A 16,985-nucleotide genomic window follows, 5' to 3' on the forward strand; every position below is an offset into this window, starting at 1 on the left:
AACTGTTAAGAGGGACATATGGATAGAGATACATCTAAAAATTCAAGTCTTTAATTAAATAGCATAAAACAGATTAGAGATATGAATCTGTGGTTCTCCACATACAGGAAGTCATTCAAATCGGGACTTTTACTCAAACTGTTCAATGTTAAAGGGCAACAAAAGAAATAGAAAAGAGCCAAATGGAAGATTCTGGGGAATATTCATACTTAAGGATGTTATGGTTCAGATGGAGAAGCAGAAATAAGAAAAGTGTGCTGAGAAGGAAAAAGAAGAGGGCACTATTCAAAAAGAGGTGTTTGTTGGGAATCTGAAGACAGTCACGGTATTGTGTTCAGACAGGCTGCCATAACACAGCACCATATTGGGTAACCGGGTGGCCTGAGCAATATTAATGCATTTTCTTAGGTTCTACAGGTGGGAGACCAATGTCATGGCGTGAGCATGGATGAGTTTTGGTGAAAGCTGTCTTTTTGGTTTGCAGATGCCTACCTTCTCACAGTGCCTTCACAAGAAGGGGAGAGAAAGAGAGACAGAGAGAATGATAATTCTCGGGTGTCTCTTGTTAAAAGGGCACCAACCCCATCACAAGTTACTGTAACAGGGAAGAACACATCTGACTCCATATTGGAACTGTTTCTTTTTCTCTACCCTTTGTGTTCTATTGCTTTTGCTACAAATGAATTACTAAAGGGATGGAAGTGTACAATAGCTGGAATATCTATTCCAATAGCTGGAAGTGTACAAAATGGACTGTCTCTGGGAACAATGCTTCCCATGCCTGAATACCTTTGTTCAGCTCACAAGAAACATTCTGAGGAGGCCCACCTGTGAATGGCTGCAAGAAAGAAAAGTTAACCCATCTTCTCCAGGGTCTGGCTTGAACCACAAAATATTTGCAATAATTTATTAAGAGCCTCTTGATGAAGGTGAAAGAGGAGAGTAAAAAAGCTAGCTTAAAACTCAACATTCAAAAAACTAAGATCATGGCATCTGGTCGCATCACTTCATGGCAAATAGATGGAGAAACAATGGAAACAGTGACAGACTTTATTTTCTTGGGCTCCAAAATCACTGTGGATGGTGACTGCAGCCATGAAATTAAAAGACACTTGTTTCTTGGAAGAAAAGCTATGACAAATTCAGACAGTGTATTAAAAAGCAGAGACATTACTTTGCCAACAAAGGTCCATATATTCAGATCTATGGTTTTTCTAGTAATCATGTATGGATGTGAGAGTTAGACCACAAAGAAGGCTGAGCACCAAAGAATTGATGCTTTCAAACTGTGGTGTTGGAGAAGACTCTTGAGAGTCCTTTGGATAGCAAGGAGATCAAACCAAACACTCCTAAAGGAAACCAACCCTGAATATTCATTGGAAGCACTGATGCTGAAGCTGAAGCTCCAATACTTTGGCCACAGACTTATTCTATTCTATTCTGTTCTATTAGAATAGACCTTGGATGCTTGGAAAGATTGAAGGCAGGAAAAGAAGGGGACGACAGAGGATGAGATGGTTGGATGGCATCACGAACTCAATGGACACGTTGGAGCAAACTCCAGGAGATGGTGAAGGATACGGAAACCTGGCATGCTGCAATCCATGAGGTCACAAAGAGTAGGACATGACTGAGCAACTGAACAACAACAACAAAAAATCACCTTTTATACTTTACTGCCTCACCTCCCCTTCTTTGCTTTACAAAAGAAACTAGAATCCAAACCCAGGGAAGATGGTTCTTTGGAACACGAATCCACCATCTTCTTGATCTGGTTGCTTTCTGAATAAAGCCAATATTCCTTGTCCCAACAACTCATCGCTGGATTTATTGACCTGTCATGCGGCAAGCTGTATGAGCTTGTACTTGGTAACACTCCCACCCTATGATCTCACCTAAACCTAATACTAACCAATAAACATCTCTTTATGTCAATAATATTAGTCATGAGACAAAAACCCATTAGAATGTCTAAAATTTAAAAGCAACAATGTCAAGACTTTATGATGATAAGAAATAACTGGAATTTTTCATAAACTGCTGGTGGGAATGAAAAAATGAACAATCACTTTGGAAAGCAGTTTGGTTGTTTCTGGAAATGCTGACACAACCTGTCATACCACCCAGCTATTCCATTTCTAGGTAATTACTCATGAGGAAGGTAAATATATATACAAACAAAGGCTTGAACACAGATATTCATGAAGCAGCTTTACTCATAATAGTCAAAAACTGGAAACAATTGAGATGTCTTGAATCACGGGAATGAATGAAAAAGATGCTGAATAGCCATATAGTGAAAATGACTACTATCCAGCAGACACATGTAACAAAGATAAATCTCAAAACCATTATGTGAGTGAATGGGACTGCACACATGAGTCCACACTGAAATATTACTTTGTATAAAATCTAAGTACTGCAAGCAAACCTATACCTACAGACAACTATTTTCTGCAAATAGAGGACAGGGTGCTGATTGGAAAAGGACACAGGATAAATGACAGAAGTGATTTTTATCTGGATTGTGGTGGTGGTTTCATGCGTGTGTACAGCTATCAAATCTTATCTAATTATTGTCTGTTTTTTGTATTTGAGGTTGTTTGTATTAATATATGTTGTACCTTAGCCAAGTTTAAGGGAAAAAAACTCAGTGGAGGACTACAAGAAATCTAAATGAACTAAATTCCAAAGTAAATAGACAAGAAGCCCCAGGAGAGATGAGACCTGTGCTATTTTCATTCCAGAAGAAGTGGTGGAAGATGCAAAATCTCCCACAGGTCAGAGTCTTTTTATCAGACTTTTAGCAGCTGCAGGAGAGACCAGAACACCAAGAACCCCTCAGCTAAGATGCATATGTGGTATATGACACACACAACCGATACATGACATCAGGAGAGGAAGAAAAAAGTGACCCACAATCAAGAGAAAACAGTCAACAGAAAGAGACCAAGAATTGGCCCAGATGCTGTCATCAAACAGAACTTTAAAACAACCCAGAGGGATGGTATGGGGAGGGAGGAGGGAGGAGGGTTCAGGATGGGGAACACATGTATACCTGTGGTGGATTCATTTTGATATATGGCAAAACCAATACAATATTGTAAAGTTAAAAAATAAAATAAAATTTTTAAATAAATAAATAAAACAACCATGAGAAATATACATTAGAATCCAGTGGTATAGTTGAATAGCAGCCATAAGAGGGGGTTTCCATTAAGAAACAGAATGCAAAGAAAAAGAAACAATTGGAAATGCTAAAAATCACAGCAACAGAAATAAAGAATTCCATTTAACATCAGAGGAAAGGATCAGTGAACATGAAGTCAAATTAATAGAAATAACTCCAACAAAGCCACAAAGAGAACAAAGAGTGATCAAATAGATCTGAAATCTGTAGGACAACACCTAAAGGCCTAACATATATGCATTTAAGAGTCCAGAAAATAAAAGAGAGGAAATGGAAGTAGAAAAATATTTGAACAAATAATGGCTGGAAACATTCTCTATTTGATGATAGTATCAAACACAGATCCAAGAAGTTCATTAAAACTCATACATGATAAACACAAAGAAAACTACAGCTAGGCATAATGTTATCAGACTTCTGAAATTCAAAGATAAAAAGGAAACTTTTAAAAACATATCCAGAGGTTAAAGAAAAAGAAACAGAGAGGAAGTGATATGATCTGTACTTACTTTTCACCAAAGCAATAAAGACTAGCAGATAGTGCAACAAAGATGTATGGGCTGAAAGAAGAAAAAAACTCTCTTTACCTTAAGTTGTAAATCCAACAAAATATTCTTTAAGAATTAATATGAAAACAATTTCCTAAATATCATAGTCATAACTTTAGACTGGTGGAAAATTTAATGATACTTTTATTTTAGTTAAACTATATTTCTATCATTTGTACTAAATGTATTAATTTTTCTTGTCTTATGTGTTTTATTTGGAAGTTCATAGACCATCAAAACCTAACTCTAAAGCTCATTATGCTACAGAGTCTAATCTGACTATTTTAAAAACACTATTGATTATATGCAAACCATCAGAAACACCTATATGTAAGTGGTTAAGGTGGTAAACATAGTTTTTAGAAGATGCTTGGCTAAAAAGACTGGTTCCACCACTAATTTGATGTATGATATTTAGGCAAATTACTTTTCTGCTCTTGACTTTGCTTCCGCATCTTAAATTAAATGATGAGGGTAGAACAATTCCCAGGGGGTTCAAGAAGGGTAATTTGGTTTTCCCAGTGCTTGGAATATAGTATGTACTTAATGAACGTTGACTATTATTGCCTGAAATTAGGTTTATATCTTTCTAGCCCCTTGATGTTTCTTTGTTCAAGGCTTGGTTACCAAAGCAGTAGTTGTCAGTGTGTGCAAAGTTCTGCACACCCTGGGGGATGTCTCAAGAGTCACTTACAGGACGTGCAAGGTCAGAGCTGCCTTCATGCCAGCGCTCAGACACCCTGTGTCCTTCCCATTCTCATTCTCTCCCAAGGGCACTGTGCAGCTTCCTGGAAGTCACATGACAGCTGCAATGTCATCATTCTACAACTAATGAAATGCTGCCTGTGTAGACTTTTCTAGGGTAGGAGCTTTAGGGTATGAATGTTATAAATGTATGTATTTGGGGGAGGTAAACTCGGTTTGTTCTCAGAACTTCTACTGTGCTCCTTCTCCCTATTGTTGGTTGTACTTGCTCTGATCTCTGTTAACTTCATTATTGTCCAATAAATCATTATTCTGAAATTCCCAAGTTGTTCTTACACCTACCTGTAAACACAAGAAGTAACCACTCTTGTGGGTTTTGTTTTGCAGTGACATTAAATTATAGTAACTTTTCTTAATTTGAAATTTTCAGCTTAACAGTTATTATTTTAAAATTTAATAATATTTATTCTAATTTAAAGAATAATTTATTTATAGTTTTCTTCTATTTAAGGACAGATTTTTGGCTTGAAAAGAGGGAACTGGAAAACTTCCTCAACCCACAGCTGCCCCGTGTACATCTACCATGGCAGTTGGACAGCTTCCCAATACTTCAAGTTTTCTTGATGAGATCATGGTGATGTTAATTAATGTGATTATTCTCCTATTCTATAATAAAGTGTAGTTTGTCAACATCTGGAAGATCTGCAAAACAAGGAGACCAGAATTTTCCAGTGACCATGATGTTCCAAACTCATGCAGGAACAAAGGTTCCATTCACAGAAAGACGGATTTTAATGGCTTCAGATCCTATATGGCAAGCAACCTTTATGAAATGATCACTTCTCAAATTTCAAAATTTTTATACCAAAAGAATATCTATAGCTGTATTAAGACACATGAAACCACTCCTCTCTTTTCAATTGTGCTTCAGGGTAAAGCTGGATTTTTTCATACACTTCAACTGGAACAACTTGAATGTGTTAAATATTGAAAATATATTCCTTTTTATTTCAAACAATTATATACTGATTGTGAGTTATTTTACCAAATGCATAGTTACTGCTCACAGATGAAAAACTATAAGTCTCACTAACTGTGTGGCTATACCACCGCTTTACTCTCATCTTAACACTCACTCTCCATCAACCAAGGATGCATGCTTCTCTCCAATCCTGGACAAGACTATAACTTTCCTCTTAAAGTTCATATTCTGTCCTGGAATTCATCACAAGTGCTTTCTTTGTGTTCAGTCATTCAGTTGTGTCCAACTCTTTGCGGCCCTATGGACTGTAGCCCACCAGGCTCCTCTGTCGATAGGATTTTCCAGGCAAGAATACTGGAGTGGGTTGCCTTTTCCTATTTTAGGGGATCTTCCAGACCCAGGGAACAAACCTGCGTCTCTTGCATCTCCTGCTTTGGCAGGCAGATTCTTTACTACAGAGCCCCCTGGGGAGCCCATGCTTTCTTTAAGACCTTTCTTTATAATTATTCTACCTACGTAAAATCTTTAATCTTTCTGTCTCTCTGAACTCCTGGATTTACCCATCCATCCAACCATTCATTTATTCATACATCCTGCAAGTTATTTATTAAGCACCTATTACTGCATTTTAAAGGACGAGGTTTCAGGAATTAAAAACAAAATCAAACGAAAACAAGCCAACACTAGACGATAAAGGAGAGTCTCGTGTAGGAGTCAGTGTATGGACAGAATAAAAACACACAAATTTAGTAAAGTGTGCTCTATTATGAGGTGTTCTGTGTCATGGGGACACAGAAAAGCCTTTTTTAACCCTGACACAGTACTTTGGTAAGTGCTTCCTCAAATAAATGACTTAAGATGAGCCTTGTTGAGTAAGTAAGAACAACAAAGCATACGAAACAAGAAAAAGGATTCCAAGGAGCAGAAAAATTTGTGCAGAGGAAAAAGGCAAAACAAGAGAGTCTGGTGACAAACTGCAGCCAAGACAATATAGCTGTAACACAGTATTCAAGTAGGAGCATGACTGAAACATGGGACCAGAGTTAGACATAAAGTATGCTGTCAGATTATCCACTTGATGCTGTGAGCACCACGGGGTTTCTACACCACTTAAAAGGCTGTGTGACACCGAGCATGCAGCAAAAATTCTTGGTACTCACGCAATGACCAATGCTTTTTTATCAAGGACAGTTACTGCAAAAAAAAAAAAAAGCCAAATGCCATTTTACTGTGTGTAAAACAGATTGACACACCCCAGCTCCCAACATCCACCATGCACTGAAACAGAGCCAATATTAAGACAAGCAGAACTAAACAGATTTTACTTGGTTTGATTTAAATAGATAATCAAGGCAGGTGAGCAAAAATGTTCTAGCCACCTCCAGTTAAGACATTCCTTCGTCAGCAAAGAAGAAAACTAATAGGGAAGAAAGATATAGAACAGTTACCCCGTGTCCACTCCAAAGGAATGGATCAATCCAAAAGAGTTGACTGTGGGGCAAGACCAATGGAAGAGAAACTTTTGTAGAGTAACCTTATGACACCTGTGACACCCGGTCTTCTTGTTCCTGGACAAGCCGTCAAGTGAGGTGTAGGGATAATCCAGCCTACGTAAGATAAACTAGGACAGAGGTGGTGAGAGATAGTGACTTCAGCTAGGATGACCTGCTACCCTCAGACTCTATCCAAAACTATCACATCTTGCTCCACTGGGAAAATTCTTTAGCATAAGATGACACAGTAAGAGCTTAAGAACATTATTATAAACAGTCCCCACAAAAAAGACCCAGAAATAGAGGCTGTGGAATATGAAACTGTTATTTGCTGTGGAGATGAACAAAGAAGAATGTTAATTATCATTAGTGACTGCAAATATTTTAAGACATTGAAAAAAATGAATTTTTAACCCAGAATTTTCATGGGGAGGACTGCCTTTTGCTGATCACACTTGGAAACATACAGTGCTAATCCAGCATAAAAATCTGTTGCTTCAAATCTTGACACATCAAGTCTCAATAATGTTAGTATGTTTATCCAAGTGTCTTCCACATTATATTTGTAATCCTCTAAATTCTTCATCCATGGTGAAGAATTAACCTATGTTAAGCTTTATATTCACAAATACACAACTTAAAAGTTCATATTATACTAATGAAACAGTGAAATTGTGTCCCATATTTACTTAACTTAATCATATGAGCCACATATCATTTAACTAGTTATAATTGAGCATATCTGAAGTTGCAAAATGGTTGAAAATTGAAAATAAGGAGCTGACAATTCCAGTGCATACATATAAAATTAGACTAGTAATGCAACATATCTAATAAAAATACACAGCATTGGAACTCTGCTGGTGGTCCAGGGGTTAAGAATCCGCCTTGCAGTCCCCGCCTTGCAGGGGACACAGGTTTGATCCCTTGTTGGGAAATGAGGAGCCCCTATGCTGTGAAGCAACTAAGCCCATGCGCCACAGTTAGAGAGTCTGTGCGCTGCAACAAAAGATCCGATGCAGCCAAGTAAGTAAACAAATCTTTTTAAAAGACAGAGTATTAAAGTTCTAAGCTTTGTCAACCTCATGGATGGAAACACCTGATGCAAGGTGAGGAGCCACACAATTTCCTTGTTACGTCTAGAGGTGCACCCCAAACTCTGAAGTGTTCAAACTGATGTATGAAAGTCTAATTAAAAGTGGTGCCTAAGCCACACAGCCCTTCCCCAAAACTCAAAAAAACAAAATGATTTCACATAACCTAATGAAGAAAGGTTCAGTGGCCATCCCAATCTTGTAACCTAACCCCATTTTACTGTAAATCTTTTTACCAATATTCTCCAACACTCACTGCTCCCAGCTGCCCATTTCACATCATACAATTTCAATCGAATGCTCATGATTTCTGGAGCACTTCTATTACATGTCTGTGAACAGAATGGGAACTAACCTGAGATGGTACCTCCTCTCATTGCAGACAATTCAGGAAGCGATTACAGCAGAGGATAAGACAGAGAAACACAAATACCATATGATATTGTTTATACATGAAATCTAAAACTGGTACAAATGAACTTGTTTACAAAACAAAAACAGACCCACACACATAGAAAACAAACTTATGGCTACCAAAGGGCAAAGGGAGGGAGAGAGAAATCAGGAGTTTGGGATGAACATATACACACTATTATATATAAAACAGATAAACAAGGACCTACTGTATAGTACAGGGAACTATACTCAATATTTTGTAATAATGTATAAGGGTGAAGAATCTGAAAAGAATAGATATATATGTATGTATATGTGTAACCAATTCAAATTGCTATATACCTGAAACTAACACAACATGTAAATCAACTATAGTCCAATAAATAAATTATAGCAGACAATAATAATAGGATGAGGGATGAACAGGGAGGTGCAAAGAAACATAACAAGCTCTTGCAGATGTGGAAGAGTAACTAAGGTTCTGGGAAGCAGAGCCCAGATTGAGATGTGAAGGCTGAGGAGGTACCAGCTCCCCTGAAACCCAGAGAGGGGCAGGGAATCTAGAAAGGGATGGGATGTCATCCCGTTTCCTGCAAAGGGGCACTACAGAGCTGCGGGGTGTGAAGAACTGCCCGTGCAGTTCTCCGTCCATAAATGGTTTCACACATTCACATTCACAGCCTCACACACCCTCTCTCACTCACACACTCTCACCCTAACATTCTCTCACACCCTCACAGACTTTCACCCTCATATATCCTCACATACACACATACCTTCACACACTCTCGCCCACACATACCCTCACACACTCACACACACTTGCACACCTCTCACACCTACACACCCAGCTGCCTCCTGCACGGCCCCTTCCTTTCGTCTGCCTCTGACACTCTCCACCCTCCCATATATTTATACCCCACAGGTCCTGCAACATCCAGCAACCTCGTCCTGCTGTAAAACCTCCCCTAAGCACCAGACCTTCCCCAGAAAGCCTTCTTCAGCACCTCCCTCCTGTGGGATTACAGCTTCTGAGGTTCTTGAGAACTTATACAACTGCAGCACAAATATCAGTCTCTCAGTTGAGTGCTGCTGTGTAATTCTGAGACTGTTCTGGTGCTGGTATCTTTCACACACGGACTTTAACTTCAGGCAGGCAGGACTGTCATAATCTTTGCATCTTCCTCAGAGACATACATAATCCATAATACACTTCATCATGAGGTACAAAAGAGGGACTAACCTCTGAAAAGTGTGTCCTAAAACATAAAGTAAGCTGAAGCTTTCGAAAAATCATGTGTTTTGAAAAATCACAAATTCAAAAAATGTTCTTTCAATTCTCATTCTTATTGCCAGATACAGAAGTGCTAACCGTGTTCTTTAGCTGTAGGAAGAGCACACTGATTGCTGGCGGCAAAGATATTCAAACGATGCTACCTGACTGACAGGCAGAATTACCGGATGCTGGTATGGTTTCATCTCAGCTCTTCAAGAAAATATCATCATCCTGGCAAAAGCAAGGCAAAAATCAAAGTAACAAATTTAAGGTCCAAGCAAGAGTATGAAGTTAAATATTCCAAAAGAGTTTAAATCCATTAATTTGGAAAAATCTCACCACAAAGTACTGAAAGCGTGTGTGGATGTGATAAGGGAACAGTTAAAATCATCTTTTAAAACATTATGATGAAGGAAGGGTTAATAGAGAGCAAGGAATCTTGCTATGGTCTCAATTCTCAAAATACAGAAGTTAGATTCCACCAACTTTATAGCCAAGAGCACTTGACACTGATTCCAGGCTAGATTCTCAACATTATGGTCTGTACACACCCAAAATGTGAAGCATTGTTACCTACCAGCTAGGGAGACACAAGGAACCCATCATTACAGAGGAGCCTAGGGGTTATTTCCTTCTGTTTTTACAGGTTTACTTGACAGCTAGTCTGCAGAAAGTGGAAATGCACACCAGCAAGGAATCTGATCAAGTCTGTCACAGAATATACCCACTCGGGCCACACAAAGGAATGTAAACTCTGATGAATGAGTTACTTGACCATAACACAACATGAACGGCCTTCTAAAGATGGCTGATTAATTTAGGGACTCGTGAGGGGAGGCATCTGGGGCTAAATGTTCTGCCCGTTCTCCATTCTGTACAGGTATTGGAAGAAGGTATTAATTGTATCCTGATTAAATCTGCTCATGCCTCTAAATGAAGAAGAATAGCTAGCCTGTCTCATTGAATTAAAATCCGAAAATATCCTGACCCTCTGGAACAATAGGCTAACTAAAGGTAAAGATTGTATTTAGTTGCAGTAACTATTTTTTAAAGTCCCACATTTAGTGGCCAAATGTGCAAACTGAGGAAAAGAAGTATACGTGCAGAGGAGAATGCAAAAAGATGCCTAATTAAACAGTGTAGTATGGATGCAAAAAATACAGTGGAAGAGACACCAGATTTGATTTTAGGATGATTTACCATATGGTATTTAGAAGAGATTAATTATGTTAGTCCTCTCGTCTTGCTTCAGCTCTCAGGACCACATTTTCAGAAAAACAAGAATGCACCCAAAGGAGAAATTCCCTGATGATAATAAGATATTCAAACTATGCCAATTAAGGGTGAGTTGAAGAAAATGAACATTACCATAGAGATCTCATGTCCGACTCTTTGTGACCCCATGGACTATACAATCCATGGAATGCTCCAGGCCAGAATACTGTTCCCTTCTCCAGGAGATCTTCCCAACCCAGGGATCAAACCCAGGTCTCCCACATTTCAGGTGGATTCTTTTGCCATCTGAGCCATCAGGGAAGCCCAAAAATACTGGAGTGGGTAGCCTATCCCTTCTCCAGCAGATCTTCCTGGCCCATGAATAGAACCAGGGTCTTCTGCATTGCAGGTGGATTCTCTACCAACTGAGTTACCAGGGAAGCCATACATGTCTCAAATATTATATATAAAAGCTTTCTGTATAAGTACTCTAAAAGGTAAAAATTTGGATATGAATATTATAAAGGCAAATAGTATAGCTCAATATAAGAAAAGAATTATTATGCTCAGAACAGGTCAAATAAAGGAATGCCTTCCACATTCAAGATAAATCTTGGTAAGGAGCTTGCTAAATCAATCTTAATATTCACCTTGAATTTGGAAATAAGGTCACCTGCTAAGAATGAAAAAACTAAAGATAATTTGGACTGGAAAACTCTGCCACATGTCTCATGGAGAAATTGATAGGAATTATCCAAGAAAGAATAAAATAACTGCCTAGAGCTATTAACCACCCCTGAAGCTGAAGTTGGTGGGAATCAAGAGCTAAGAGGTCTAGCAGCAAGAAAGCAGAGGAATGGAGCACAGCTGACATTTCTTGCCAAAATCATTGCACTGAGTAAAGACAGAAAAACCTGAGAAAATTGGAAATGGCTAAGGAGTAGTCACCGGAGAGGAGGGTGTAAGTGGTTTTGAGTAAAAGGGCTTATCGGAAGGACAAGGGGTTGAGGTCAGAAAAAGAATATGAAATGCTCAGCATCTTCAGCTGGGCAGAAAGGCCCAGGGAGGTGGACTGCAGTCCTGTGGATCCAATGCTTAGAAGTTGAATTAAGTTATAGGCGATTACAGTTGGTCAAAGTGTAGAAAACAAATCCTCTGTTAGTGTAGATTCTCAAGGAAAGTGGAATGTTCAGGAAGTCAATAAGCACAGGTCATGGGGAGAGGGTAAATGGTGTAAACTTAGAAAGACGAAAGGTAGTTGGGCAGTGGTGAATGAGCAGTTACAAGCAGCTCTGAACCAGCTGCAAGCCCCATGGGAAAAAAGCACAGCAGTGTTCTTTCCTGCAGGCTCCTCACAAGACAGATGCTAATCCAGAGACAGTATTCCCAAACCAAATACCCACAGTACCAACGCATCAAAAAACTTGAATCGATAACTATGAAGAAGAAAAAAATAATTACGAAGATAACACAATTAAGCTTATTAGGCACCCACCATGTGCCAGGCATCTTGAATCCAAGGATGAACAGCCTGAGAGTGATTTGAGTTTGGTAGTGATGCAGATATATAAACAGGTATTTTTTTTAAATTGGAGTATAGTTTATTTGCAAAGCTGTCTCAGTTTCACGTGTACAGCACAGTGATCAGTTATACACAGACACACACACACACACACATATGTAGGTATATTCTTTTTCAGACTCTTTTCCCGTTATAATTTATTACAAAACATTGAGTATAATTCCCTGTGCTATACAGTAGGTCTCCATTGTTTACCTGCTTTATATATATAAAGTAGTAGTAGTTTTGTATTTGTTTATATAAAGTAGTTTTTATATCAAGTAGTAGTTTTGTATTTTAATCCTAAACTCCTAATTTATCCTTTCCCTTCTCTGCTTTGGTAACCATAGGTTTGTTTTCTGTGTCTGTGGGCCTATTTCTGGTTTGTAAATCAGTTCCTCTGTATCAGCTTTTTAGATTCCACACATAAGTGACATCATATGATAAATGTCTTTCTCTGTCTGGTTACCTGTCTGAATGGGTATTTTTGATGTAAGGCAACACAGCGAAAAGGCAAATAGAATTATGTCAGACCTGGAAAAAATTCAGAATGAAGAAGTTTTCCTTGGTCTGCCCAGACCCCTTTCCCAGAGTGCTCGCTCCCAAAGCCATTGTCTTCTTTGGGCTTCTTACTAATTCCTACTGTGGTGAGGAGGAGGAGGTGGTGAGTGAATTAACTTGAGTTGCCTTTGATTTTCTGCAAGGGAGGGTTTATTTTAATAATAATAATAACAAAAGATTATTAACAGAAAGAATTCCAGGAAAGCAACTACAAGCAGTTGATAATCACAATTTTGTGGGGGGGTGCCAGGTGAGGGGGTGTGCCCACGGGGGTACATGGCCCAGAGTCCCTCCAGTTTTATAAACTACTGCTGCTGGTGGTGACTGGCCTAAAACCCCTCACTCCTAGCAAATACTTCCGTTCATACTCTATAAGCCTGAAGGCTATGGGAAGTGCAAGCCTATTGGCCTACACTCAGGGGACAGAGAAACAAACTAGGTCAGACACTTCCAAACCGTTTGAGAAAAACAGAAGAAGCATATGTAAGTCAGGAAAGCCAAAAAATTACTCTAGTGTCAAATGAGTCAACTAGTCTATGAGTGGCTAAATTTATTCATCTAAAGACCTAAAAATGGCAAAAAACTCTTCTTGTATCAAGAGGGAGAGACCTAACCAAAACTACTGCCCAGCCACCTAACAAATGCTTACTGAAAACATCTAGAAGGCTAGAGATGAAAAACCAGTGAAATCACTGATATTTTAGAAAGAAAAATATGTTTCCACAAATATGCAAAAAAGTAATAAATAGTAACATTTAACAAAAGTTGCTTGGGTAAATATTTATAATTAAGTGGTATAAAAATCAATGACATAAAAGTTTTATTTCCTAGCAAATAAAAGGAAGCTAAGCAACTTCCTGGCAAATCTGACATTCATAACGGAAATAACAATTTGAATTCACTTACTTCTTTACTTATTAATCCAATATTGGATTAAATCCAATTTTAATTAATCCAATTCATTCCAATTAATTAATCCAATTTTAATCCGATATTTTTAATCCAATCTTGATTGATTTAAAGTTTTTCAAAATAATGTCTTAACATAAGATCACTTAATAAACCGTAGTTATAAGAGATATGAGGACCAAGCCTTGTGAAGCTGCATCTCCTTCTACGTTCTCAAGAATGACAAAAAAGTACCTTGAACATGTTATTTTATACCCAAGTACCTTGTAGCAGACCTTTAAGGTGCTTCTTATATTCATACATTATAAAACACTGTACCATGCCTAAGTACTTTCCATTATATTTGTGTTGGGTTTCAATGAGAGAAAAATAAAATTCCTTTTTTCTCTGTCATGCACTGAAAAAAAGATCTTACAGCACAAGAAGCAGCAGAAGGTAGCCATCTATTAATTACAAATTTCTATTAAATAAACTTAAGCTACTTCAGTTTCCTAACAGATACATTTTAAAATATACAAGTGTGTCTGTTTTATGTGAGATGCTTAATTACTGTAACAATATTTAATTATTCTAGAATTTTCCTACACAGGTTTTATGCAAAAAGCCTGCTGTTTTAACATGAAAAGAATAGCTTATTTAACTCTGTGGTTTTTATTTTTCTATTGGGTCGAAAATCACTTTAAATTACCTGAGAACCCTGGGTTATCTCCCTCAAAATGCAGCGACTCAAATGTTTTATGTAAAATTTCTAGACCCCGGGAAGCAATCCACAAACCAAGCTGTGTAATAACTGAACAGAGTGCAGACTACACCGGCAACCTCCCCAAATGCCTAATAAAGTTTGCATGGCTTTTTGACAAGTTAAGATTTGCTTTGAAATTTTAGACATTCATATTTTTGTTATATTGTTGCCATTATTGACTTTTACCACTCTTCATAATATAGTACCGGAAATGACAACTCCTGAAGAAACAAAACAAAGACAGCCGTTTTAGGAAAAGCAACAGATTAGTATTACACTATGAACCAAGATAAAAATCTATATCCATCACTTGAAGACTCCAACGCTTACCCATGTGTCATCAGAGGATCAAAGATGTTCCTCCTAAGAGCAGTTCTAGTGAAGAGGTAAACATTTAATAAAATCACCATCACACAACAGACTCTGATACGTTATAAATGAAGCTCTAATTTAGAACTATGTTTTATGACCTGTTCTTCTTAAAATTCCGAAGGGGTTCAATATGTTGGAAACCAAGATGCATTGCCACAAGTAAGCGACACGTTCAACCTTCTGGTTTACTTCGGAAGATACACACTGTTCACCAAGTGTAAAAGGAAGGCACAACCCTGTGAAGTGAGGGAGCAAAAGAAGACGCAGGGAATCCATAGCCTGAAACCACGTGACCACAGTGCAAAGCAGCCTCCGCACAAGTGCCCCCGCGAGGCTGCTCAGCCCATCCAAGACGGGCTCCGGGCACGGAGACGCAGACCCCTGCTCACTGCTCCCCAAATCACAGTGGGAATCACACACCCCAAGCAGCAATTAACACACGCGCCAGCGGGCACCCCAACACAGACACGCGCGCTCACAAACACACGCGAACACACACCCCGACAAACATGCACAGACACACACACGCGCACGCACATTCACTCCTCGGTGGAGCCCCGGCAGCCCCCGTGGAAGTTTGAGGGCGGCCCCGCTAAGCTATACCGGATCGCAGCCTCCCGCCCCGTAGGAGCGCGAACCGCGCACCAGCGCAGCGCGGCCTCACTCTGCGGGCTCCGATCCCCCGGCGCCCGGGCCGTGGGAGAGCAGCTCCCGGCTCCCGGCGTTCTCACGCCAGGGCCCCTGGAGCGCAGCCGCCAGTTCGGCGCGGCCCGGCGCCCACCCACAGCTGGCCTTCCGCCCCCGGCCGCCGCGGGTCCCCCGGGCCCTGAGCTGCCCCGGGCGCCGTCTTCTTTGCGCCCTCGCTCCTCCTTGGCGTGGGAACCCGGCCGGCCCCAGGGCTAGACAGCTGGGAGCTCAGGAAGTCTTCCCAAAGGGGTGGGGGATAGGCCTGGGCCGGGGGCCGCGGAGAGGGCCGCTCCCCTGGCAGCCCTGACCCGCGCGGGCACACGGCGACCACTTACTCGGCTGCGTCCCAGACCTCGGGGCTGCGTTCTGGGATCGCCGGTAGCTCCCGGGCGCACCTAGCAGATCCTCGCTGCCAACGCAGGAGAGTGGGCGGCAGGGGTGGGGGGTGAGGGGGCGGTGGGCGGGAGAGGAGACCCGGCGGCGGCACCTGCGGCTCCCTGCACCGGTTTCCCCACAGCCAGCGCTTACTCGGCTCCTGCTCAACAGGCGGGGCAGGCGCAAAGCGCTGCAGACCCGGTTCCCGCGCTGCGCCCACGCTCAGCCAGCTCCAGCCTGGGTCTCTACCAGCGTCTCCATCTCTTTCTCTCTCTCTCTCCCCCCGCCCCAAGGATCCCTTACAGCCTCTCCCTGCTGCCTTTGACTTCTTTTTGGAACCCCTCCCCTTCCCTGCAACGAAAGACTGAAAAAGAAAGTAGAGGCTGAAACGCACCATGGTGAGGTCACTCGAGGCCTCTGTCCGCTCGCGGCGCGCCCTCCTCGCAGGAGTCGGTCGGTCGCCTTGAGGGGTGGGGTGGGAGGGTTCCCCAAGGCGACTCCCTGCTTTTTGCCCGGAGTCTAGCAGCCAGAGTGGAGAAAAACTGCAGTGAAACCAGATCGTGGAAAATCAGCTCGGTACTGAGTCCCACCCACCACGACGACCCGACTAGGGCCGGGGAACTGAGTCCTCCAGCCGCCCAATAGCTTTCCCAGCAGTTCCTGTGTAGTGACAGACAGTAGGGGATGGGGACAAACGAGGAGAAAGGAAAAAGAGGGAGGGAACTCAAGGAAAATTTGGCCCACTTAAAAATATATATATTTTATGCTGTGCACTGGGCCGGAAAAACTGTAGTTCTCCGTAGTTAGAAACTCCAGCGTTTCTGCTGGAAATTGATGTCTGCGTGGATGGTTTTCGTGCCCTGGTTCTCAGGTTAAAGC

The 16,985-nt window shown here is 40.7% G+C and overlaps 1 protein-coding gene across 11 annotated transcripts in view; it reads right to left on the reverse strand.

The window, feature by feature from the left end:
- Positions 1-16,754, reverse strand: part of GUCY1A1 (guanylate cyclase 1 soluble subunit alpha 1) — a 72,099-nt gene extending 55,345 nt beyond the window's left edge. For 2 of the 11 annotated variants that reach the window (XM_019977706.2, XM_019977702.2), the window contains exon 1: positions 16,501-16,754. The gene's annotated coding sequence lies outside the window, so the exon portion shown is untranslated. Of the gene's footprint in view, positions 1-3,699; positions 3,723-15,002; positions 15,760-16,066; positions 16,208-16,259; positions 16,437-16,500 lie in introns of those variants that run through there. The other 9 variants (XM_019977707.2, XM_070769220.1, XM_019977708.2 and 6 more) reach the window with 7 other exon arrangements.
- Positions 16,755-16,985: the final 231 nt, after the last annotated feature.

This window comes from Bos indicus, chromosome 17 (assembly GCF_029378745.1).
Source record: "Bos indicus isolate NIAB-ARS_2022 breed Sahiwal x Tharparkar chromosome 17, NIAB-ARS_B.indTharparkar_mat_pri_1.0, whole genome shotgun sequence".
In the NCBI taxonomy this organism is placed as follows: domain Eukaryota; kingdom Metazoa; phylum Chordata; class Mammalia; order Artiodactyla; family Bovidae; genus Bos; species Bos indicus.